Genomic DNA, 25575 nt, shown 5'->3' on the forward strand with positions numbered 1-25575 from the left:
CTCTTTTAAATGAGAAGATAAGCAAAAAGCCAAAAGTCTGGTTTTGTCTTTTTTTTGCATTTGCATGTGGAAATTTGCATGTGTCTGGAAACAGATGATGCACTAACCCCTTTTATCACTATTGATTGCTTTTTATTAAGAATAGTCCAAGCAGAGATACAAGAATTGCTTCCTAAAGCCTTTAAAGTCATGACAGCTGACTTTCATAGGTGTTAATTCGGTTTGCTGTAGCATTTAGCTACCTTAAGCGTTCTGGTACTTTTCCATCACAATTTTATTTTTACCTACAAAACTTTGCCCCCCCCACACCCCCCCCCAAAAAAAAAAAAAAAAAGAAAAAGTGATAGTCTTCAGAAAATGGCATGTACAGTGTGTTACCTAGGTTCATTCTGAAACCTGCTCACTCTGCTGTAGGGTGGAATATGACTCTAAGGAAATACTTTGTATAATATAGTGGAGGAAAATAGATTTTGTTGTGACCTTTAAGTTGAGCTTTTTTGTCCTGAACCAAATTATTTTGCTAAATAGACGGGAGCTGGAGACAGCCTGTGACCTTTTGTTATCATGCAGCTTTGAGAAATGGCAAAAGTCATTCTGATGCTCAGAAGCTCCATTACAGAGATAACTGTGTTTTTTTTTTTCTTTTTTAAGGAAAAAAAAACCCCACCAACATTGAAAAGTTTCATTGTACTACAGCACTATACCAGAACAATGTAACCCTTTCAATATTGGCATAAATTAAGGTTTCTTACAAAGACATCTGAAGTTAATACATGTTGTCCTCAGCCCTTTTAATCGCAGAGGTTCTCAATACCTCTGAGGAATGGATTTTCATTTGAGCAGTTCTTTCAAGTAAGGAAACTGTAGCATATAACTGATTAAATGATTTATCCTTAAAGTTTTGATTTTTGCGTGTTTGTGGCCTGTATCTTTGCTGTCATAGTATAGTTGACTTTCAGATGGTGTCTGTTGTGGTTTAAACCCAGCCACACAGCTTGTTCACTCACTTCCCCCCTTCTTGCCCTCCCCCTGTTCCCGGAGGGATGGGGAGGAGAATCAAAAGAATGCAACACCCACGGGTTGAGATAGAATCATAGAATCGTTAGGGTTGGAAAGGACCTTAAGATCATCTAGTTCCAACCCCCCTGCCGTGGTCAGGGACACCTTATGCTAAATCATATCACCCAAGGCTTCATCCAACCCGGCCTTGAACACTGCCAGGGATGGAGCATTCACAACCTCCCTGGGCAACCCATTCCAGTGCCTCACCACCCTGACAGGAAAAAATTTCCTTCTTATATCCAACCTAAACTTCACCTGTTTAAGTTTTAACCCATTACCCCTTGTCCTGTCACTACAGTCCCTAATGAAGAGTCCCTCCCCAGCATCCCTATAGGCCCCCTTCAGATACTGGAAGGCTGCTATGAGGTCTCCACGCAGCCTTCTCTTCTCCAGGCTCAACAGCCCCAAGTTTCTCAGCCTATCTTCATACTGGAGGTGCTCCAGTCCCCTGATCATCCTCGTGGCCCTCCTCTGCACTTGTTTCAACAGTTCCATGTCCTTTTTATGTTGAGGCCACCAGAACTGCACACAATACTCCAGGTGAGGTCTCACGAGAGCAGAGTAGAGGGGCAGGATCACCTCCTTTGACCTGCTGGTCGCGTTCCTTTTGATGCAGCCCAGGATACGGTTGGCTTTCTGGGCTGTGAGTGCACACTGCCAGCTCATGTTCATTTTTCCATCGACCAGCACCCCCAAGTCCTTCTCCTTGGGCTGCTCTGAATCTCTTCTCTGCCCAACCTGTAGCTGTGCCTGGGATTGCTCCGACCCAGGTGTAGGACCTTGCACTTGTCATGGTTAAACTTCATGAGGTTGGCATCAGCCCACCTCACAAGCGTGTCAAGGTCCCTCTGGATGGCATTCCTTCCCTCCAGCATATCAACCGAACCACACAGCTTGGTGTCATCGGCAAACTTGCTGAGGGCGCACTCAATCCCACTGTCCATGTCAGCGACAAAGATGTTGAACAAACTGGTCCCAACACCGATCCCTGAGGGACACCACTCGTTACTGGTCTCCAGCCGGACATTGAGCCATTGACCATAACTCTTTGCATGCGGCCATCCAGCCAATTCTTTATCCACCGAGTGGTCCACCCATCAAATTGATGTCTCTCCAATTTAGAGACAAGGATGTCATGTGGGACAGTGTCAAACGCTTTGCAGAAGTCCAGGTAGATGACATCAACTGCTCTACCCCTGTCCATCAGTTCCTTATCCCCATCATAGAAGGCCACCAAATTGGTCAGGCAGGATTTCCCCTTAGTGAAGCCATGCTGGCTGTCACCAAGCACCTTGTTGTTTTTCATGTACCTTAGCATGCCTTCCAGGAGAATCTGCTGCAAGATTTTGCCAGGCACAGAGGTGAGACTGACTGGTCTGTAATTCCCTGGGTCATCCATTTTCCCCTTCTTGAAAATGGGGGTTATATTTCCCTTTTTCCAGTCTTCGGGAATTTCACCTGACTGCCATGATTTCTCAAATATGATGGCCAGCGGCTTCGCAACTTCATGCACCAGCTCCCTCAGGACCCGCAGATGGATCTCATCAGGACCCATGGACTTGTGCACATTCAGATTTTTAAGATGGTCTCAAACCAGATCCTCTCCTACAGTGGGCGCAAGGTCTTCATTCTCACAGTCTCTGCATCTGCCTTCCAAGACTTGGGTGGTGCAGTCAGAGCCTTTGGCAGTGAAGACCGAGGCAAAGAAGTCATTCCAGAACCTCAGCCTTCTCCAAATCCTGTGTAGCCAGTTCTCCTGAGAGCTTCCTGAGGAGGCCTACCTTCTTCCTTGTCTGTTTTTTTATTTGCTATGTACCTGTAGAATCCCTTCCTGTTATCTTTAATACCTCTAGCTAAGTTTAATTCTAACTGAGCCTTAGCTTTCCTAACCTGGTCCCTAGCTTCCCGGACAACATCCCTGTACTCTTCCCATGCCACCTGTCCTTGCTTCCACTTATTATAAGCCTCTTTTTTCAATTGAATTTTTCTCAGGAGCTCCTTATCCACCCAAGGAGGTCTTCTGGCCCTCCTGCTGCACTTCCTTCTAGTTGGGATGCAACACTCCTGAGCTTGCAGCAGGTGATACTTGAATATCAACCAACAGTCTTGGTCCCTTCTGCCCTCTAGGGCTGTACCCCATGGAACCTTCTGAAGCAGGTTCCTAAAGGGGCCGAAGTCTGCTCTTTTGAAGCCCAGGGCAGTGAGCTTGCTGCACACTCTTCTCACTGTCGTGAGGATCTCAAATTCGAGCATCTCATGATCGCTGCATCCAAGGCTGCCCTGGAGTGTCACATTTCCAACGAGCCCTTCCCTGTTGGTGAGCACAAGGTCAAGCATGGCACCTCTCCTTGTTGGCTCCTCTATTACTTGCAGAAGGAAGTTGTCTTCTACACAATTGAAGAACCTCCTGGATTGCTCATGCCAGGCCGTACCGTCATTCCAACAGATGTCAGGGTGGTTGAAGTCACCCATGAGGACAAGGGCCTGTGAGCGTGAGGCTTTTCCTATCTGTCTATGGAGTGCTTCATCCACAGGTTCTCCTTGATCAGGCGGTCTGTTACAGATCCCCACAGTAATGTCTCCCATAGCTATATTCCCTTTAACCCTGACCCACAAACTCTCTGTGGACTGCTCACCTGTCCCCAGACAGAGTTCCATCCTCTCTAGCCTACTCCTAACATAAAGAGCAACTCCCCCTCCCCGCCTGCCAGTCCTGTCCTTCCTAAAGAGCCTGTAACCTTCCATTCCAACACTCTACTTGTAGGAGCCATCCCACCATGTTTCTGTGATACCTATTATATCATACTCCCATAGATGTGCACACATCTCTAATTCCTCTTGTTTGTTCCCCATGCTATGGGCATTTGTATAGCGGCATCTGAGCCGAGCTCCAGCTGAAGCCAGCTCATTGGCTGGAGCAGCTGGGATATCTCTACATTGCTCCAAGCAATGGGCAGTTTAGTAACTAAGGTATAACGCAGATCACTACCACTACCACCAATAATAACAATGATAAAGGAAATAACAAGGGAAGAGAATACAACACCTCACCATCCGCTGACCAATAACTCATCCCCCCCACCCCAACCGAGCACTGACCAATACCTAGTCCTACCCCGCAGTGCCCTAGCCCTTCTGGGTAACTCTCAGTTACCACCCGGGCATGATGTGCTGTGGTATGGAATACCTTTTTGGTCAGTTTGAGTCAGGTGTCCTGTCTCTGCTTCCTCCTGGCTTCCCCTCCTCCCTGGCAGAGCATGAGGCTCACAAAGTCCTATGGCTAGTCTAAACATTTGAGCAGTAGCTAAAAACATCGGGGTTATCAGCACTGTTCCCAGGCTGAAAGTAAAAAACACAGCACTGCACCAGCTACATAGGAGAAAAAATGACTGCTACTGCTGAACCCAGGACCGTGCCTCATTCATAGCTTGCTAATTAAGAGATACAATGTCTAGAGGAAGCAAAGGTGTACTTTAAATATTGATGTTGCAATTTAATCTTCTTCCTTAATCCCTTTTCTCACTCAGCTGCTTAGTGATAAAGATTGATTTGTTCCTGTCCCTGTAAGCTGTTTTTCTCTGTTCTTTACAGGGCAGTGTTACAGCTGAATGATGATGACCTTCCCTGGGGTGCCAGATCCTGCAAATGTGGCACCTGTTCAAGATCTCTTCTTCCCTGGAACTGGAGTGCTGGGTGCTTGCATGACACTTTAGTGCTTTGCAAAGCTGTTCTCATCCACCGTGTGTTGGGATAGATTCAGAGCACTGAAAAACAATTAATGTAGTAGCTACCTGTGACTCAGGATTAACTCTGAAGCGTGCCTTTTATTTGTTTCAGCTAGCAGGCTGCCAAATCAAGCTGCTCCCAGGCTGTCTTCTATGGTTCTCCAGAGCTGATATACCATTGCCTGGGCAACCTTGGTCCTTAGGTGTCCCTCTGTAAAATAATTACTGAAGATTCTTCATGTAGATATTCCCCTTATCTCCTTTCCCAGAGAGGGTCACCCTTTGTGCTTCTGACATTTTTCAGTTCTGATCATTGACCTGGTTATGAGCCTGTTTCTTTGGCAGGTGAAGTTGCATTGTAATAAGAGGCACTCTGTGGTTCCCAAGGAGTTGGACCTCAGGTAGCCCTATAGTTCATTTTTTTGTAAAATCACAATGTATTCACCCTGTGTCAGAGCCTCTTTTTTTCTGGCAAGAAAGGCTTTCTGGGTATCACTGAGTTTAAATGCATTCTTCCAGGTCACGTACAGATTTAGATTTAGTTCTATAAACCTGATAATGAGAACAGGGAATCCAGTCATTACTAGCTCTTTAAAACTACACCCAATGAAAATGGTTTTGATAATGTTAGAAGTGGAGCTATATTTGTGATTGATGTCCTGAGCAGTATGTTTCAAGTTGCATTCAGACCATGAGATGGATTGCTTTATTTTGATTGATGTGGGTGTGCTTTATAGAAGGAAGGGACTTCAGAAACACTCTGTCTTTTTAAAGCACAGTCTAAAGCCTGAAGTCTTCTGTGTAGACAAATTGTACTGGCAAGTTTGGATCTGGATCTGGTTTGCGACTGGAGACCACTGCTATATTTCCAGCAGATGGGCTCTGGGAGTTTGTAGGTGATGAAGAAAAATAATGTGCATCCACTGTGTCACTGACAGCTGATGCTGTTCTGTTTTTAAGCCTCACTTCCTTCCATTTACCACTATAGTTCTCTCATCTCTGCCTTCCTCTTCAGCCCTGGGCTCTCAGGAGGAGTGAAACACTGTAAATCATTAGTCAGATACCAGAGGCTCTGCTGAGTTGTTAATCTAGAACCAGGTAGATTGAGGGATTGGAAAAAAAAAAAGAACAGTCCTAGGCTACTGAGTCTTCTGGATACTCCAGTACTGATGGAGCGAAATCTGAAACAGCTTGACCGGTCAGACACACAACACTCAAGCAGTGCTTGCTTTAGAAAGCTGTATTCTGAAAATGCCTGGGAGATGATGGGACAAGGCAGCCCACAGCAGTTGTAAAAGGATTGTGTTTTCAGTTAACTAAGTGGCTTTACAGTGCTTTCATTCACTTCTAGGGACTGAAGTGGACAGGAAAGGAGCAGCACTAGGAAACTTGGGAGACCTTTGACCCTATGGGACAGTGTAGTAATATGAGATGGTGGTGGTAAGTCAACTCTGATTAACGTTACATACAGATGTATTAAGGCAGCGGAAATAAGGATGATGTGAGTAGTGAAGAATCAATGGCATCTGGTGGCTACGCATTAAAGGAAAAACAGAAGGGGGCATGGCAGAGATGCAACCATAGGTCTCTTAGAGCTTTTAAGTTTGCTAGGTAAGGGATCAATACCGCGTTAGGGAATGTGTCTGAAACTTGTGGATGTGGGAATACTTTCTGAGCAAGGAAACTGAGAAACCTGTTTAGTGAAACCCACCATCTTAATGATGAAAGAAGTAGGATATTTGGTGTGCTGCAGAGCGCAGCTCCCTATTCGTATTGATTTAGAGTTGGCTGGTAGCAATAGTGATGTACTGCAGTCATACAGATACAAAACCTGCCAGGCCTCAAACTGTCTGAGCTTTTAGTTCATCAGTAAGCAGAGCTGTGTCAGTCTGTACTCATTTACCAGTTCGTTCAACTGAAACATTTTCTTGAGGACATGAGGTTCCTGTCTACTGATCTGCTTTAATCCAGCTGATGTCTGATTTGGAGAGGAGGCCTAATTTCTTTAACTTGCCATTGCCAGCTCTAAATGTGGCATTAAAAAATTGCATGTAGTGTCTGTAGTCCTGAAATGCATATGAAAGGCCAGAAAGCTATTTGCCACTCATCCCTTTTTGCCTGTTGGCTTGCTTGCTTTCTTGATTGCCTTCTTTCCTGTGATGACAGGAAAAAAAGCTGTTTACATTGTCAGGGTCTTGCTTTGGGATTGTGCAAGATGTATTATAGGAAGAGTTGAAAGCCTGAATACACATCCTAAATAATGATGGTCTCTATCCATAATTTAGAATTTTCATGGTTTTTTTGTTAGACCACTGGAAGAACAATACAGTCCTATTCAACACCTTAGGAGATACATAAATTCCTATCTGTGACAGACTGCTTACTACAGCAATTTGTATTAAGGTATAAATCCAAGAGCTGCAGCTTGTACTTCACATAATTAATAATGCCTCACTTTGTTTTCCTTTTATTTGTGTCAATTTTGTTTAACTTGCAACAGCAAATTAAAGTCTGAGTTGTTTAATTTGCGTGAAACAAGTGAGGCAAGGGTAGGTCTTGTGTTCACTGAAGGTTAGTTAAAAGTGCAGGGCAAACGCAGGCAATACAAGTTCCATTGCACGTAAGAATAAAACTCAATCTTTGGAACATTTTTAGGAATGATTTATTGTGGCTTAGTTCTGAGATTTCCAGTCCTGTTTGAAAAAAATTGAGAAAGTTTTTTCACTCACAATTATTAGAGGAAAGTGCACCTAATCTGACCACCAAAAGTGGATATCGGATAAGCAATGATGTTTGACATTGCTTTTTAGCTTCCAGCCAGTGAGAGTTCTCTGTAAATCTAGCTTATTGTGTCTTCTGGATGTACATATTTGTTTTGTGCCAGAACTTCTGTTTTCTTTCAACTCTAAATATCAACTCAGGTTCATTGTTATTTTTGTCTTGATTAATTTTTTTTTGTCCCTGATTGATACCCTTTGGTTCTTTCAAGACCATTCTCCTTGTTTATGTGATCTGGCAGGAAGGTTGTTACATTTAGCCCTGTCTCTACTGCTGACAGTTAAATCTACAACACGAAGATGAAAGGAAACAAATTCCTTTTCGGCTTATTTCCCTAAACAAGGTATTCTAAGGAGAAATCTACCTATTTCCTGCTGTCAATTTGTTGCTTGGTTGCTCTGGAAGTCACATTGTAACCTTTCAGGTACTTTTTTTCTTAAACAAGGTATTCTAAGGAGAAATCTACCTATTTCCTGCTGTCAATTTGTTGCTTGGTTGCTTTGGAAGTCACATTGTAACCTTTCAGGTACTTTTTTCTTGGAATGATCATGCTGTATCTTCCTCATTATGCGTCTTGCATTGTGCCTTGCAGACATATCTGTCCTCATAGACTGCAGTAATGAAGGTTCTGTTCAAGAGTATTAAGGGCAGACTCTGTTCAAGAGTATTAAGTTTTGGATTTTGTTTCTAAAGTAAGTAACTATCTGGCACTGAAAGGGTGTCCCAGTTTTATCAGAGCAGGCAGTTAATCACTCATGGACTACCTGGGCTTCTTTAGCTGTTTCTTTGCTCCTGTGCCACTTCCTGTTGTTTGGATTGTTTCAGCACATTGCATCATCTTGTCCTGAGCTCATGCAGAAATGTTAGCAATTCATCTTGGCATTTTCCCTTTGTCAGCTGAGGTTGCAAACCAAACTAACATCGTTTTTCAAAATGCCACTTTAGGTGGCAAAGAACTAAGTCCTATAGTCCTTACTCAGCCAGGAAAAAAAGCCCAACCCTGAATCAACTCAAAACCCTCATGCTTGCCAATTTAACAGTAGAGAATCAGGCTGAGCTCTGTATACAATTAAAGTGTTCTGAAGCTTACCACTGATTTTTAGTTACTGTTTTCTGCCAATATTAAAACCAAACTGCATTACACTGTACATTTCTTTTTTTTTTTTGCATGCTTGTAATACCTGAATGGTAAGTTGAGATGTGAAATTTTATATTCTTAGGTACAGATTCTAATTCCACAATTGACTTGGAAATGTTACGGGCAATAAGACTTTTGACTTATATATAGTGGTAATAAATCCTGTCTTGAGTACTTCTTCCTGTCTGGGGGTTGTATGGTATTTTCTTTGACCTGAAGTCCTAAGGTAACCAGAATTTTGACTGAATTGTTTGACAGTGTGAGGAGCTAGAAGATTGTCTTCAAATTTCATGGGGGAAAAGAAAAATAGCCAAGCAAAGAAAATATCTTTTTATGTTCCAGAGAACCGGGGCTTTGCAGTGTCAACTCAGCCCTGTTCTTTAACACAGAATTCTCAAAGGGAAATTATTAATAATAACCTAAAATGTTTCAGTAAAATTTGTGCTGTATTAGAAGTCAGAGGATGTAATCCCTATAAAAGCGTGCTTTTCCTGTCTATTGTCTAATAAGGGGTGAGCTGATATTATTTTTGAACTGTGGATTCTGAAAAAGGCTTGTGTGCTCAAAACTATGCTGCTCTGTCAGTGGTATCAATTGATCGAAAAAGGTATTGCCACTCTGTATAAACCTTGCCTTGCTTCATTACAATGCAGTTAAAAATATCAATCAGGCATGAGACACAAATCTATAGAAACATGTCATTATCTTCTCAGACTTTTTTGTTATGTGATCAAGATGGGCTTCTTTAGGGAGGAAAATAAAAAGACAAGTGATGTTTTAGAAGAGCTATAACTTTGAGTTGCTATTAAAACAGTAACTGATATGACTGAAACAATCATACTTATTGAAAAATACTGCAACTTCATATCTTTCTTAGGGAAAACAAATCTAAGAGTGTGCAGGAAGATATCTATGGGTAAAAGAAATGTCTTTAAAGTTATTTGTCTCCCACTTGCATAGTGTCATATGCATTAATCTTTCCTCAGACTCTGGCAGAATGACTACTTCAATTTTATAGATTGGTAGAAATGGGAAGGTCAGAGAATTTAGGAGCTAACATTGGCAGGCTATACTGCAATATCATTTCTACTTGGAGAGTGGTTTTGAGCGACTGTTTCCCCACTTGCTGTTGTGGGTTTGGCCTGAAGGGTAGTTCTGGGGCTCAGAAGTAGATAGCTTCCAGCATAGCGTCTTCTGCAAGGATTCCTTATATCAGTGAAATCATACATTATTAAATGATTTACTATCTCATTGAAATGGGTTGAAACAGCCAGATACCCAGATGTATTTTGTCAGAATCCTTCACTTAGGTGCTGTTGCTCAGCTGCCATCTTACCCTGTAAGTTCTTGTGTTTTTGCTGTCAGTCATGTCTAGAGGGCTGATTCAGCTCCTCATGCTTTGCACTACTGTTGTTTAGACTGAAGCCTGAGGTTCCCTGAAGTAGCATTCTTGAACTCTGAATGTATTTTGGCCAAAGCCCCTACCACAGGATAGTTTAGTTTGTAACATTAACATTTGATTTGTGACCCTGCAGTTGAAGTGAAGTCAAAACTGGCTATATAAGATGTGAAGCAGAATCCTGCGCAGGATTTTCTGCGTGGCAGATGAGTACATTAAACACCAATGCAAGACATAGTGTGGGACATATTTTCTCATCATCTACTATTAGCTTTTCTTTGTTTTAGAAAATATTTAGGGCAGGGTTGTGAGCCTGTTTTTTATGCCTTAGGCAGTTGCTGGATATGAAACTAGAGGGACAGTGTCCCCTTGGCCACTGTGTGTAGATCAGAGGCCATGCTTTATAACGTTCCATTTTGTAACATATGGTTGTTTTGTTTGGTCCCTGTTTAGTTGTGGGGCAAGTTGATTACTTAAATATTCACAAAATGGTATAATAGTTTCCCTTAACTCATAAGTTGCAACAGCTGAAAAGCCTTTTCTGATTTTGATTGTTTTCTGAGCAAAGACAAATGGACTAACTGGGTAAAAAGTGCTAAATGGAAGTGAAGATCTGCATTTGCACTGAAAGCAGAATTTTAGATGAAATTAGGACTCTTTGTTAGGAAAGTAATTCAGAGGTTGCAAGTCTTTACTTAGAAGGGTTTGCTATTTTTAGGGAGTTAAACAGAACAACATTGCTTTTCTAGAGACCCCAAATGAGTATGCAGTATTCTGAAGGTGTATAAAACACTTAAAAGCTTGTAGTATACTGATTACTTTAGCCAAGGTGTTTTAATATCTCATTAAAGAAATGAACAGAAAGGAAGACAAGACAGGAAACAGTGTTGTGTGAACTGAAAATTTTATGTATGGAGTCTACAGAGTGGAATCTTAATAGATGATCCCAATCAACTGCAATTAGTGAGCAACGGGAAAACACCTTATGACTGAAATTATCCACATCTATGATATCCAGTCTGTCATATTTAATATAACCTTGAGGGAAAAAAATGCTGGGCTCAGTAACCCTGAACTTAAGAAATCTATACCTATGGCGGGGGGGAAAAAAAGGAGTGTGTTTTCTACAAAACATTTGTGATTATCTGTAAGTGAAGTGCTGTGTTTGGAAGTTTGGAAGCACACTGTTTGGTTTTTTTTTACCACTGCCTGTACAGGAACTGAAGCTGAGCCATTTTTTTTTTTTTTTCATTTGGTAGGGGGAACCAAAAGTCCAAATGTTTCAGAGTAGTCCCATTAATAAAGTAGCATGAAACAGCATCTGTCTCCTTCTGTCAAAGACTTCATGTCTGATAAAAAATATAATTGCTTGGACTACAAGAATATGTAACATTGGGGTATACTGGGGTGTAATAGGTGTCTTGCTGAAAAACTCAAGAGCAAGACTGGTTCAAAATATGTGAAGTTATGTTCCTCAAGGCAAGTATGTGTTCTCAAAGTTTACAATAGTGACTTAATAAATTAGGTATATTATGGAACAGGTTTAAGTGGTAGTGAAGTATGTGAAGGTTAGTGTAGGTTAGAGTAGATTTTGAGTTTTTTCTAATGTGTGGAGTAGATAGAGATTTTCTGCTGCACTAAAATAAGCATTCAAAGAGCTCAGTGGTCTAAATGTCCCTGTACTCAACAGATGTTCCCTTCCATTTTAGGGACAAGGGATGGTTAACGATCCTTTCTTAAGTTTTACTGTCATGTATGTCGTAATCCTTTTTGTAGTACATCAGGGGAAAGCACTCATTTGAGGATCATAAGCTATTGACTTCAGTTTTATATTGATAGCATTATGAAATTGTGACAGCTAGAATAATTTGATATTTGTTGCTGACCTTTTCCAAAGGTATGACTTCAAGTCATATAATTCCTTGATTGATACCATGCAGATATTGGAATTGTTCGTTGAATCAAGGCCTAAAGGATATGTTTCAAAACTGATCAGCAGGTGCAAGTCATCCTCAGGTAGTTCAATCTGAAGTTCAGTTTAGATCATTATTTGTTGTCAGAAAAGTGGAGGATTAGCTAGAAGCAAGACATATCACTCCATGTGGAGAGCTGTTCTGGTTTGCTTGTGTCTGCTTCCCTCCATTATTGCCATTCTTGTTCTTCAATACTTGTTTCAGATCCTACCATTTCTCCAAAGCAGAGACTTTTTCCAATAAACTGAACAATTTTTAATAAAATGTGATGTTCTAGAGTGATTAAGTTATAAAATATTATAAAAATGTCCCAGAGTGGTTCATTTACATTGTTAGACACAGAAGTGTCTCGCTGTGTTTGTGTTTTGTTGTTTCCTTAGCCTAGGGTTATATGTATGGGGTAAACTAAAAGGTAAGGATTATTTACATCTAGTGATACTAATTAAAGTCACAGATAAAGCTATTTGTTCCTGCCTTTCTGCCTTCAGATTAGAGGAATTTTGATTTCCTGCTCATCCTCTCCACAGAAGGGACAGATTACCTGTGCTGGCCTTGTATGAGTCCAAGTGATGTGGCTCCCAGCTACTACAGTTGAAGTTGGTCCTTTGCTTTTTGCCAGTTCCAAGTCTCTTGGGATTTAATTTCATAGTGAAGAGAAGAATAAAAGAAAACATAATGATAATCTGTCATGCTGTATGATGGTTGCTGCTTTCAGGTATGTTCAGAAAAGTTTCAGCTGTTTTAATTGCAGTAGCTGTTTCCTTTGGTCCCATATAATGATGAGCTGTTGTCCTGGAGATATTGTCCTTAGTACTCCTCTGATGTGAGGTCATATTTGAGGTTCTGATTCTTTGCTTCAAAGCACCTAGCTGCAATTAGCCCAAGGAGGCGTTTGTTGTGGTATCCAACTGACCTAAAATTCTGCAATAGATCACGGAAAAAACCCAAATCTCTTAAGAGGACACTTGATGTGATGTTAGAGCTGATACAGTTGGACAGCTGCAGATTCACTACCTTCAGTTATCCTGGTATAAAACACTTGAAAAAGTTATTTTTCCAATGTCTGTGTAACAAAAAAAAATTCTAAAAGTATGCTCCTGTCTTACCTCTGCAAAAAAAAAAAAAAGGAATAGCAACGTGTCAACATTCTACTAGTGTGTAGAGGTGTCCTAGTGATGAACCTGCTGTAATACCTGAACAGACAAACTAAAATGCACAGAAATCATCCAGGATATAAAGCAAGGCAAGACCTATTTCACATCATCCAGAAGAAGGGGCAAAAACCCAATTCTCTACCTCCTGTAAACATTGCAAGACTGAGTATGGCAGGACTTTGTTATGAAAAAATGTAAACTCATGAATTTGCTAAACTTTGAGACTAAACCCAGTCTTTCACCAGGTGATTTATTGCAATTTGCTGATTCCATGCTCTGTGCGGCCAAAATGCTGTGTTTTGCAGCTTGTGGTTCTGTTCTGCCAGTCCTTTTTGAGTGGCTTTTGGGCACACAACTTGGCACTCAGGGTGCAAACTGAGATATGCCAGGAAACACTGAGCAGCTTTATGCTTCTCTTGAATAGCACTGGGATTGGGAGAGTGCTCTTGGAGACCAAGTGTTGGTGTTCAAATGTAAGCCAAGTCAAAGTGGAACTGCCCCTAAAATGTCCATTTTAGGGGAGCAAAAATGAACAGTCAGCTTAAAAAATAAAAATGAAAGAATGTTATCAGCAAACAAATAACAAACCCCAACACTTTTCTGCTGACTTTTGTAGACTTCTGTAGTTCTTTGCACTTCTCTCAATATTTATCAGTTTCATCAGCCTTGAAATGGAAACTGCAGTTGCTTTGAAAAATAGATGCAGGTTATTTAGTTTCACTCTAGTCTCTTATAAGCATCAGTGTGTTTTCTGCTGGAATGCTCTTTTGTAACTTCAAGGAGGATTCTTAGTAAGTTGTGAGCTACACCCTATCTCATGAAAACAGTGGGAAGAGGGTGGTTTTCTAGCAGCCATTGTTTTCCAAAATGTAATAGTGTCAAGCCTTTCCTTCATTAGAGGAACATGGAGACAAAGTTGTAACTGCTTTGGTCTTGCAGCACTCAAGTTAGTGTAGTCTAGACCTCTTTTGGTAGATATTAGAATTTGGATCAAAACTGTGAGCTCAGGTGTAAATTTTTTGCCTTCGACTCACAGTGAGCCACTTATCTTACATTCTTCCTGTGTGTGAGAGAGGATTTGTTGAGGGGTTTGCATGGATATAGCATATGAATGCCATGTGTTTTGAGCAGTATGCATGAACTGAAAAGAAAGCTAGTATGACAACTGTTACAGGTTATGGTACATCTAGTGAACACTGGGGAATGTTCTACAGCAGCCATTTAAGCATGCCCACTAAGAACAGGTCAGTTACTCAGCTTACCCTGAGCTGTCTCATCTATCAGTTCAGAACCTGTAATGTTAAGACTGAATAAGCTTGCATTGAATGTGCAATGTTTTAGGAATAACAGACAGCCCAATGGTTTAGTCTCTTAAAAAGTTAGTAATTTTCAGTTCAACATAACTAACAAACTCAACTAGTCTTAATGGACAGGCTTTGCTCAAGAAACTGTATCTGGGAGATAACTTAGAGCCATGCCACAAATAGGGTTCGAAGCCCAACCAGACATCCGCCTGTGCTTGCTCTGCATTGGTGACTCTCAACCTTTTCCCTTGCCTGCTACCTGCTTTGCATATCCTGCTCTGTGCTGCTTTTTTTAAAGCTAATGCAGACCCTATCCATGTTTTCAATGAAGTGCTTTGTATAGTAATTATGCACATACGCAAGATTTCAGTGACCCCAGTGCAGCCCTGCATTTGCAATTAAGTGTATTAAGATGAGGGCATTACAGTTTAATTTTTCAGTTCTTTTTGGAACTGAGATTTTACATTATATAGAAGCATACCGTCATATAAAAAAAAAAATGTAATAAAAAATAATAACTGCTAAGAGAAAACTATTCTTAAATAGGAACGTGAGCCTTGATCCAGTTTTTGACAGTTACCAGCAATGTTTTTACAAGCTTGCAATGTGCAGTATTGTCTCTGGATTTAGCTGGCATGGGATAAATTTTTAAGTCTGCATTCTTGCTGGAATCCCAACTTTAGAAAAGTAAAGGATCTGGAAAGTTAAAGATTAAAAAAGGGTAACTGCAATGGAGATTAAGGATGCCACATTGAATACATTCTGTATGCATGTGATATTGAAAGTAAATATAACCAATCCCATTTATCATGTCTAAATCTGCAGGTTTCAAGGTTTGTTTTTCTTTTTTTTTTTGTGGGAAACTGCACAGGCTTGGTTTTAATTTGTTCCATCTTACTATTGAGGTAGTTCTGTACTGACAGCATAAGCCCTACAGTTCTGATAAAGCACCTGTGGCCTAAATATTTAAGTTATTTGTCTTTGGGAGTCTACCTGCCCTTTCAATCCATGTTTATATCATGAAATATTGAAGTTTTGCATGACATTTATCAACTTCCAGCTGAAGGAAGAAAATTCATTACTGGCAATAAATGGATACAGCCATACTGTTATCACTGAAGTAACATCTGCTTATGAGCGACTGTGGTCCAATATTTTATTTTTCTCTACATCAGTAGGATTAAATTTGGAACCATATTTTTCCTACGTAATAACTATTCTCAGGAATTGAAAATCAGAAGCATTTTATAAATGAGCATATCCTATAAACTCAAATATGTATTCCTTCAGACCTTTAAATCCTGCTTTCTGCATAAAGACTTCTTGTTGGTGGACTAAATTGAAGCTGCCTTACTGCAGCTATTTTGTCCAGTGTTCTATCACAGACCAATATTAATATTTTATCCCCTTTAATATCATTACATGATGCAGGCTTAATTTAAATGGATTTGACGGGCCTCTTGGTTGGCTTGACAGCCAGAGGGAAAAATTAATGTTCTGCATTTAATCTCAGCTCAAGGCGCTAAATTATTTTGGAGGTCGAAGCTGCCATGCATATCATGCTAAATTATTGAATGTAATAACTATTAGCCCAATGTCTATTTATAGATTATTTTTTTAAATTGTTGTTTACTCCATGCATCTTCAGTTAATTTTGAAGAGAACATTTCAAGTTTTCCTCATCCAATACAGTACTACTGTATCTTTTACAGATACAGCACTGGGTATTATTTAACCAGCAATAACAAAGGAGATAATGGAGCCAGCAATCGTTAAAGCTGCGGAAATAGAATAGCTTTCTTGCTGCTAAATTGCATGGTGTACACAGCCTATGTAACATACACAGTCTTCACTACTTCAGTTCAAATTACTTAATTTTAAAATTTTATAAAGGAAATTATTTCCTTGTTTTTTACTATTATAGAAGAGATTCAGGTCCCAAGGAGGAGTTGAAGAGCTAAGCATGTAACTTAGAAACCCAGATTTAAAGCTATATGACAGTGACTTGTTACCTTAAGAGTACCATATGTTTTAGGAAAAAACATATTTCAGGTTAGACTGAATACAAAATGTTGTTAGCTGTTTTTTAAAGAATGCTATAAATAGGAATTGTCACGTTACAGCTTGCTATAATGTAACTATTCCTACTGGTGTCGATACATATTTTCTTAGCTTTGCATCCCCTGCTATCTTAATCTGCCATGCTAAATAATGTCAAGAAATGTGATAATGTGTACGTGCTAGAACACTGTTAGGCTTAACGGCCTGTTTGTATAGCGAGGGCTCTGAGAAATACCAGTCTCTAGAACTGGGTGTGTATGGCCATTATCTGAAATGCCTCTTCTTTACTGTGAGGGTGGTGAGACTCTGGAACAGGCTGCTCAGGAAAGCTGTGGATGCCCCATTGCACGGGAACTGTTCAAGGTCAGCCTAGATGGGGCTGTGAACAACCTGGTGTAGTGGAAGGTGTCCCTGCCCATGGCAGGGGGGTTGGTACTAGATGATCTTAAAGGTCCCTTCCAACCCAAACCATTCTATGATTCTGTAACTCTGTCTCCTGGCACAGGAATCAGTTTCTCACCTCAGTGTTTTCTGTTTTGATGATGAAAATAAGAGGTACTTAATATGCATCATTTAACAGCAATACCTATCTGTGAAGTAGAGCTTCTGTAACTGTTTCCCTTTCAAGCATCATCAGTTGTGACCAATGGATTATAAGGAAGTGCTAACGTCTGGAACACTGTCTTCCTTGCAGTAAGTAATGGTGGACCAAAAATATTTATGTGCTATTGAACAGTGCATACTTACCACAAAAGTGGAGACCATTGTACTGGTTTTATATGAGTTAATACATTTTTAATTTAGATGTACAACAACAGAGACAAGTTGCCTTATGGTATGTCTTGTAGGGTCCACTGATTTAATATTACAACAGTTAAATAAAGTGACTCTTTTTAGGTATTGGTATAACCAGAGTAACAGCAGCTTTGCCTTGTCATTCTTACAAAACAAATTCAATGTCTCTTTGTACAAAAGCTCACGTAAAAATGTTTTCCTTTTGTGTTTTTTTTTTCTTTAATTTTACTTATTTTTTGTACCCTCTAAACCCCAGCCCACATCCATCTCACATGAACTCTTCAACTGCTGCAAGTTCATTGTTGTAAGACAGGGCTTGAAATTTCCCTTTAGCAGACTCTGAGGAATATCTTGGGTTGTGAATAGAAATGGATAGATGAAATAAATGCTTTGGCATCGGTGCACAAATGTTTGTAGCAAAGCTGTGGATAATGCCTTAGGCAGCTCAAGTCTGTGTGCCTTGACCATAGTGGTTCTTGACTCTGGGGAAAAGAGTTGTGTCCTGTCACTTCAAAAGGATGTTTTTTCTAAAAGATTTTTCTGAAATTGTTGTTGTGTTTGGGTTTGGGTTTTTTTGTTTGTTGTTGGGTTTTGGTTTTGTGGGTTTTTTTGCTTGTTTTTTTGTTTTTTTTTGTTTTTAAGATTTTCAGTTACTTGATACAATTTCTCTTCTTTGAGATTGGAAAGGGGGAAGGGAAAAAGCCAGTTCTTCCTTTCTTTACTCTTGACTGCCTCCCTGGATAAAATACCCCTAATGGTAACATTAATCCTCTGTGGACTTATTCCTGCTTTTAAAGATATTGGAGATGGAGGGGAAAAAAAGAACGAGGACTTTCTAATACAGGATTAAATCCATAGTCTGTTTACTAGCATTGTATCTCTGATAGGTCTTGAATATGAGTAATAGTGTCTTTAAGCTTTTCTCTTTTCCTTCTTTTTTTTTTTTTTTTTCCTTCTCCTAATAAAGGTTTATTTCTGTTATATCTGGGCCTCCACACTGTATGGTTGAACAGAAAAAATTCTTGGCAGATTCCTGCATTTAGCACCTGTATGTATGTAGGCTTGGTACTTTGCTTTAGGTACCTAAATGTTCCAGCATTATCTCTTTTTTTCTGACCCCTGCCACTTGCCCTTCATGTGCTCTGCCTCCTACCTCAGTAGGAAAATGGAAGTCTAATTGCTCAGGCTTCTAGGGCCAGTGCTGATCCTTTCCTTACAATATCTTAGTTACTGAAGCACACTGTTTTCCAGAGCTTTTGCTTACTCTTTTGTGTATTTCTCAGTAGAATAGAGAAAATTGAAAATAAATATTTCTGTCTCTTTGCAAAAAGATATTCTAAACAAGTACAGCTGGTACAGGACACACATAAATCCAGACAAGTGGTAGAAGCCTGTGTATGCTTTTTTTGCTTCTTCACCATTTATTACTATTATAAATGTAGTCTGAATTACTAAAATATTTATTCCCTAGAAGCTTATCTTTTTTCGTACATGTGGTTTCTCCTCCAAGTCAGGTAGCCTTTTTTGCTAAAACTGCTGGGTGTTTAACTGTAAATAGAAAAATATTGTGTCTTAGTTACCTGCTGTGGTTTATTACTGCAATTAATTTTGCTAAAATAACTTCTTATTTGTATCTTAATATATTACTTTTGTCATATTGCTACTCTTTAAATTCCTGATCCAAAATGAAGTTATAAATGCAGTCCACTAATTCTGTGAGTAGAGTAAGATTTATAATTTTAAAAGTGCATGAAATTCTCTTGAACCAAAATTATAAATAGCCTGTAGACTCCCTTATTCATCACAGCTTGTGTTTTGCTGTGCACTGTGAAATGCTGATAAAAAATAAAATATGGCTGTATAGCAGACTAGACTAGTCTTCTAGATACAGTGTATAAGTTATCACTTTCTGTGTTGCATTTCTGTCATTTTGTCTTCCAGTGAATTAACATGACATGCCACTGTTACACAGTTAGGGTATGTCTTCATAAGCAAATAGGCGCGTGTCCTTCACTCTTGTGAGCTCAATTGAATGAATTTAATATGAGTAAATAGGATCTTCTTTAGTTTAGCCAGCTAACACATGGCTTCAGATTTTCTAGCCTTCTCCTAAACAGTGCTTTTCAATCATATCATACTCATTCAGCTGAGTAAACGTGACTTAAAAAAGCACATACAGGTTTTTGCTCCTTGAGACTTAGCCTTAGAGAAATTTTTTGGGAAAGGGCCTGAAAATGCCAAGTTCAACTTTATTTACTTTAAGTCAATGGTAGCTTTGCTATTAACTTCCGCAGGATCACATAGTATAAGAACGTGATTTCTCGAGCTATTTCACTAATTAAAAATTGATTTTTGGCTTTGTGTGGATTAACACTGCTGGATAGAGAGTTGTAGGTGTTTTTATGTTTCCATCCTGTAAGCCCAATTGCCATATAGCTTGTGCCAGAGCTGAGCTGGAAATAATGGTAAATCTAATTCTGCTATTAAAACAACAAAAAATACTGCCAGCAACTGTGTACAGCTATGTACACAAATGTCTGGTACCTGCAGAATTTCACTGACTTTAATCTAAAGCACTTAATAAAACTGCCAGAATCAATGTTAGTTACATCTTTTTTTCTGAGGGAAAATTCAAGTTCTGACTGTATATCAATTTCTTTTTTTGCTAAAATCCTGTAGCATATTAAGTTCTTTTTGTACTGCCAGTTTTCACTGTTCATGATGTTTAATATTAGTTATTCCTAAAGGAAAGCAGTGAAAGCCTTCTGGATTTAAGTGTTTGTTCCTCCTTACATGGGAAAAAACTTCCAATTGACAACAGTCTACTTTCCAGAAACACTGATGCAGGATTTCTCTCTTTGCATCTGTCTGGTGGCATTTAGAGTCTAAGTAGATTCAGTCTGATCTGAACTGCTCCAGTGAAAATTTCTGAATGAAGAACATATTTCAATGACCTATTTTCAGTTTAAACAATGTGCTGAAATTCGTTGCTGAACTCAGAGGAAGGACTATATGGATCATAAACTTATATCACCGTTTTACTGTTGAACAATTATGGCTATTTCTTTAGTAGATTTTCAGGAATTAATATTTTATTTTAAATGTATTTTGTTTTGTCCAAGCAAGTATGCTGGCAAATATACAAGAAGCCTACAAATCTGCAGGAGTGAAGCATGTTCATGACTTACATTTGGGGACTGTGGACCACAAGACTGCTTAAATGATATTAAGTGAAGTTTTCCTACTAAGTTAAATGTCAAATTCTTAGTTTAGAGTTTCCTCCAATTTATCTACCATTGAACATTTCACTCTGTTTTTCATCACTGACTTACACTGCAGTGAGGAGAATTTAAGTTAAACAGGATGACATTTCTGGGTATCAGCTGTGAAACAAAGGGATTGAAAGAGCTTCACCATTCAGTCTGGACCCTTAGGGGGGTGCAAGAGGTTAGATATGCATGTCAGAATGGTTCAGGTATTCTTGATCCTTGTTTAGGTCAAGCATATATCCTAGACACCCCCTTTAAAGTGCTCCCAGTGCTATTTTATGATGGTTCTGTCTTAGGCATGTTGTACCTTGTAGTGAGCACTTCGCTATGGGTAAATGTGATATAACAAGGAAGAGAACTTGAACTTAATAGAATATACTTAAACCAGTAGAGTGTAATTCTTTGTTCAGAAGTAGGAAATCCATGTGGTTTTAAACTTTCTATATTGTAGATAAATAATGAGAGGTTGTACTTGCTTAGATTATAGCATTCAACTGGAAAAAAACAAAGCAATTCTTGGAAAAAAGATACTAGTGTTTCCATATAACACATAGAACTCTGATGTATTGAGATTTTTGGAGTTAATCAGTGAACTTGAATTTCAGGTTATGAACCAATACCATTAAGTCATTGAGCATAAACAGTGATTGCTTGGTTGCATATCCCCAGTGTAGCAGCGAAGTGTGTGGGCGTTCAGAAATGTGTCAGAGTCATTTTGCTGTTGTAGAGATGCTGTCCCTTTAAGTATCTAGCTTTTACCACTGTTTTTAATGAATACGTGCTTAGTAACTGGGTTTCTTAGGTTGAATAATTAAGTAGAAGCAGAATACGCAGGTTAACTTCTATCAGTTATTCTCAGGTGAAAGCTGATGAGAAACCTTCTTATTTTGCAATTTATCTTAAGGAAAGGGACAATATTTTTCATATTTTCTAGGGCAGACAGCCTCTTTTCTATGCTGCTGTTCAATAGCATGAATTAAGCTCTCTGAGATCAGCAAAAAAGGTGTTTGAACAACAGCAGGCTATTGAAAAGGATTAAAAAAAGTAGCTAGCTACCGACTTTAATGCAATAGATACTTAATGGTGAAACATTCCTGTCTAAGCAATTCTGTTGCTGAAAATCCACAGACTTTTAATGGTCCTTTCATTATTTTCTATAATTTAATATCCTATTTAGTTACCTAGAATTCAGAAACCTCGGTGAAGACTATCTAGTCAGCTTTAATTTCTTAGCAGTGATCTTCCTATGCAGTCTTACCTTCTGTTGACCTACATTTGAAGTGCAGCTCTGTGCTGAAAAGCTGCAACTGTCTGCTGAAACGCATTGTGTAAGATAGGCTTACTGCTCAACAGCCCCTCTTAGATTGAAAAGTCAGCAAAAATAAATAACATTCCTACTTCTTCTGCCTACTTGGAGGCAATAGAAATACAGGGAATTTGCATCGCATATCATTCAAGGGCTGGTTGTTGAGATTCAGTAAGAAAATTAAATTGTATAATTGCAGGAGGTGGGAAGGTGGCAGTTGCACAGGCCCCCAGCAAAGTGGGGTGGGGGAGTCTGTGCCAGCAGAAAGCCCCTTCTTAGCTGTTTAAGATCTGCTCAGAGGCAAATCAGACATATTCATTCCTTCTTGCTGCATAAGTAGTGCTGGTGAGTAGCATTGGAACAGGGCCCGAAAGATGTACTAGATCTTTTTTAGCTTTCCTGGCTGGCTACTTTTCTTTAAAGGAGGCTTATTCGAAAGTGGTATTTATGTATGTATTGACTGGCACGGAACATTCTGGCTGGAAACACTAGCAGCTGTGGGGCTAGAGACATTAATTTCTTCTCTGACTTTTTTCAGAATGTTAGATTCCCTGTGGGTGGAGTAAAGCCTCCTCTTTGGTGTTAGTTCTGACTTTGAGTTTTCTTATCCATTGTCAGGGTTGGAAGTAGAAACGGAGTGGTGGGTGGGAAAGAGTATCTTAATCAAGAATCATTGCAGACAATTGGAGAGGGATCAAGGATAAAAGTAATCTCTTACATCAGTGAAGTTATAGAAATTGATTCATTTAATAGGAGAATGACATGCGATCCAGTTATCAAACTGTGGTAAAGAAAGGGGAATGATGCCATGGTCTGTGGAAATAGTTTCCTGAGATGGATTTCAAGGACAAGTTGGATAAACTTTGGAAATGTTTTGAAATATTTGAGACTTTGTCAAGTATACAATTTTTGAGGCTGGTGGAACCCCTGTTTGAAACCATGTTGTAATGGAGCAACGTGGTTACAAAGACTGCCAGACCATCCTGGTGCGATGTGGGAAAAGAAATGAAAATTTGCCTGCTCAAGAGTGAGATCAGGCTATAAAATCAGAGGAAATCTTGGACAGTGTTATCCTTAAACCTAAGAAGGATTTTATAATTTAATCAAAAGAATCTTGTAAGAAATAATGCAGAGGATTTCACAAATCATAAAAGAAACCTCTGTCTTAATCTGTGCCCAGTTTTCGGACAGATAGCTGTGAGGTGCGAGATAGGTGTGCTGAAGCCTGAAGGTAAGAATGGAAAATACCTGAGGAGAAATAAGGTGCCTTTTGTGCAGCAAAGTAGTTGTGAGAAATTTTCCATAAACCTTTCTGTCTAGTGATGAAATTATCATCTTGAAAACAAATGGAACTTACATGCTTAAAAATTTGCCCAGTCATGCAGAAAACAACACACTATAACTAAAGTTACAATAAAGGATATATGGACTGGTAACATTGAACATAGACTGATCTTTGTGTCTCAGCTTGTGCAGCAGGGGAACATGCTTGCTAAATGTGTCTGAGCTAGAATGGCTTGCAGCAGGAAATGAAATTATGTATTCTGGGGCTGAAAATATGTCCCAGAAAACACTTCAGAAAGACATGATATCATAGAATAACAGGCATTGCTGTAGATAAAGGTAGAGAAAAAAAGCCAAGCCAAGCTAAGCAGAAGGATGGAGATGTTCTAGACCGCATTCTCAGAAAGGAGGCAGATGATGCCATTAAGCAAAGGACAAAACCTAATACTTGGCGTGATTCAATGTCTGACAAAGAATATTACATGTTAGCATGCTTAAGGAAAGGTAAAGGCGTCAGGCTAAACCCAAATTGTTTGTGCATCCTATTATATAATTACCCTGTGGTCCTTCAAATGGTCATTATTTTCACAGTCCATAAATAATGTATCAGAGTGTCACTCCTAAACACCTAATTTGATTCACAAACTGCATGAATACTAAATGTGGTAAGTGTCCATAACAGATCCATTTTGTCCTTATGATTTATCCTACCAAAATACAGGGAGCACAGGATCTGTTCTAGTGTGTGGTGCTGTCTGCTGAAATGCTACTGCTTAGAAAACCCGACATCAGGTTCGTAGTTGTATGCTCACTCTTGTTCCAACATAAGAACGTCCAATCACATCATATGCTACAGTGAGGAATGACATGACCTACTTAGCTGAATCTGAGACTCTGAGATTAGGACACATTAGTGATTTTTTGCAACTGGAGATGTTACAGAGGAGAATCTGGAATTTCAGCAACACAAGGGAACGTTATCTCTGGGGGAACCAAGTAGCAGCAGGATGAAGGGCTAAGCAAAATGGCACAGTCTAAAACTGCCAAGGTACATATTTTCATATGGACTGTGCTACCATAGGCTGTCTGACAACTTTAATTCACATGTTGTTTTGTCAAGACTTTTTCCTTCTTTCAAAGAAGGGAATAATTAGAGCTAGATTAGAATTAAAGCATGACAGATGGAGATCTTTCCTTGCTTCTTATGTGTTGCCTTTTTAGAAGTAATTTTTTTTTATGTACCCAATAAAAAGTGAAAAAATCATAGCTACAAGATCATACTTAGTGTTTTCCTCCATTGCTTTCACCTAAAATAATGTAGGCTGTTATTTGTAAGGCTGTTATTTAATATTATAGTACTAATTGGGTACATTCTTTTCTAATCTGTATTCCCTCTTACATACTAGTGAAGTGCTTTTAAAATGCAAGATATCAAATGTCACAACTTTTCTCCCATACTTTTTGTTTAAAAAAAGATAAAAATAAAAATTGCTGCATCTGCTAGTTCTAAATCAGCTCACTGCTGCTGCTTCTATAAACAAGATAGCTATAAGCAAGTTATAAAGAGACAGATGTGAAATCTCTTTCCTGCTTATGGCTAGTCCTTTCTTCATTACCGTTAATTATCATGGCATCTCTGTGGACAGAAAGTTCTTTTGGTTTCAGATTAATATGGCCTGTGAATTGCTCCATTTAAGGACAAACATTAAGCTAATTTCTGAGAGGTTTGAAGTTGTGTATTTTGGGATGTTTCAAACATTTCAGTCTCCACTTTGGAATCATATTTGTCTTGGTGCATGAAGAAAAGTCAAGGGATCTTGAATTTTATACCACTGCTTCCTTGATCCTCTGGCATGACAATGTAATAATGTAGTTCTGAATCTGGCTCACCAAATGCTTTTTGTACAGTGTTAGTATGCATAAATGCATAATCCCACAGTTGCAGATTCATGTAACTCAGCAGAAGTTTGACCTTCTATTTTATGGCTTTTCTGTGCCAAATTCTCAGATTCTGATGAGGAGCATCTTATGGGCATGTTGTAACAGGACAAGGGGGGATGGCTTTAAATTTATAGAAGGGAGATGTAGATTAGACATTAGGAAGAAATTCTTCCCTGTGAGGGTGGTGAGGAACTGGCACAGGTTGCCCAGAGAAGCTGTGGCTGCCCCACCCCTGGCAGTGTTCAAGGTCAGGTTTGATGGGGCTTTGAGCAACCTCGTCTAGTGGAAGGTGTCCCTGCCCATGGCAGGAAGTTGGAACTAGATGGTCTTTAAGGTCCCTTCCAACCAAAATCATTCTATGATCTACATTGAGACAAATAAAAATC

General features: G+C 39.4%; 1 protein-coding gene across 1 annotated transcript in view; it reads right to left on the reverse strand.

The window, feature by feature from the left end:
• AADAT (aminoadipate aminotransferase) overlaps window positions 1-17867 on the reverse strand; it is a 64122-nt gene extending 46255 nt beyond the window's left edge. Inside the window, exon 1 of the mRNA XM_057419005.1 lies at window positions 17862-17867. The gene's annotated coding sequence lies outside the window, so the exon portion shown is untranslated. The remainder of the gene's footprint in view (window positions 1-17861) is intronic.
• Window positions 17868-25575: the final 7708 nt, after the last annotated feature.

Source organism: Pezoporus wallicus, unplaced genomic scaffold (genome assembly GCF_028554395.1).
Source record: "Pezoporus wallicus isolate ANWC-B61680 ecotype Strahan unplaced genomic scaffold, APGP_CSIRO_Pwel_v1 contig_2384, whole genome shotgun sequence".
Taxonomy (NCBI): Eukaryota; Metazoa; Chordata; class Aves; order Psittaciformes; family Psittacidae; genus Pezoporus; species Pezoporus wallicus.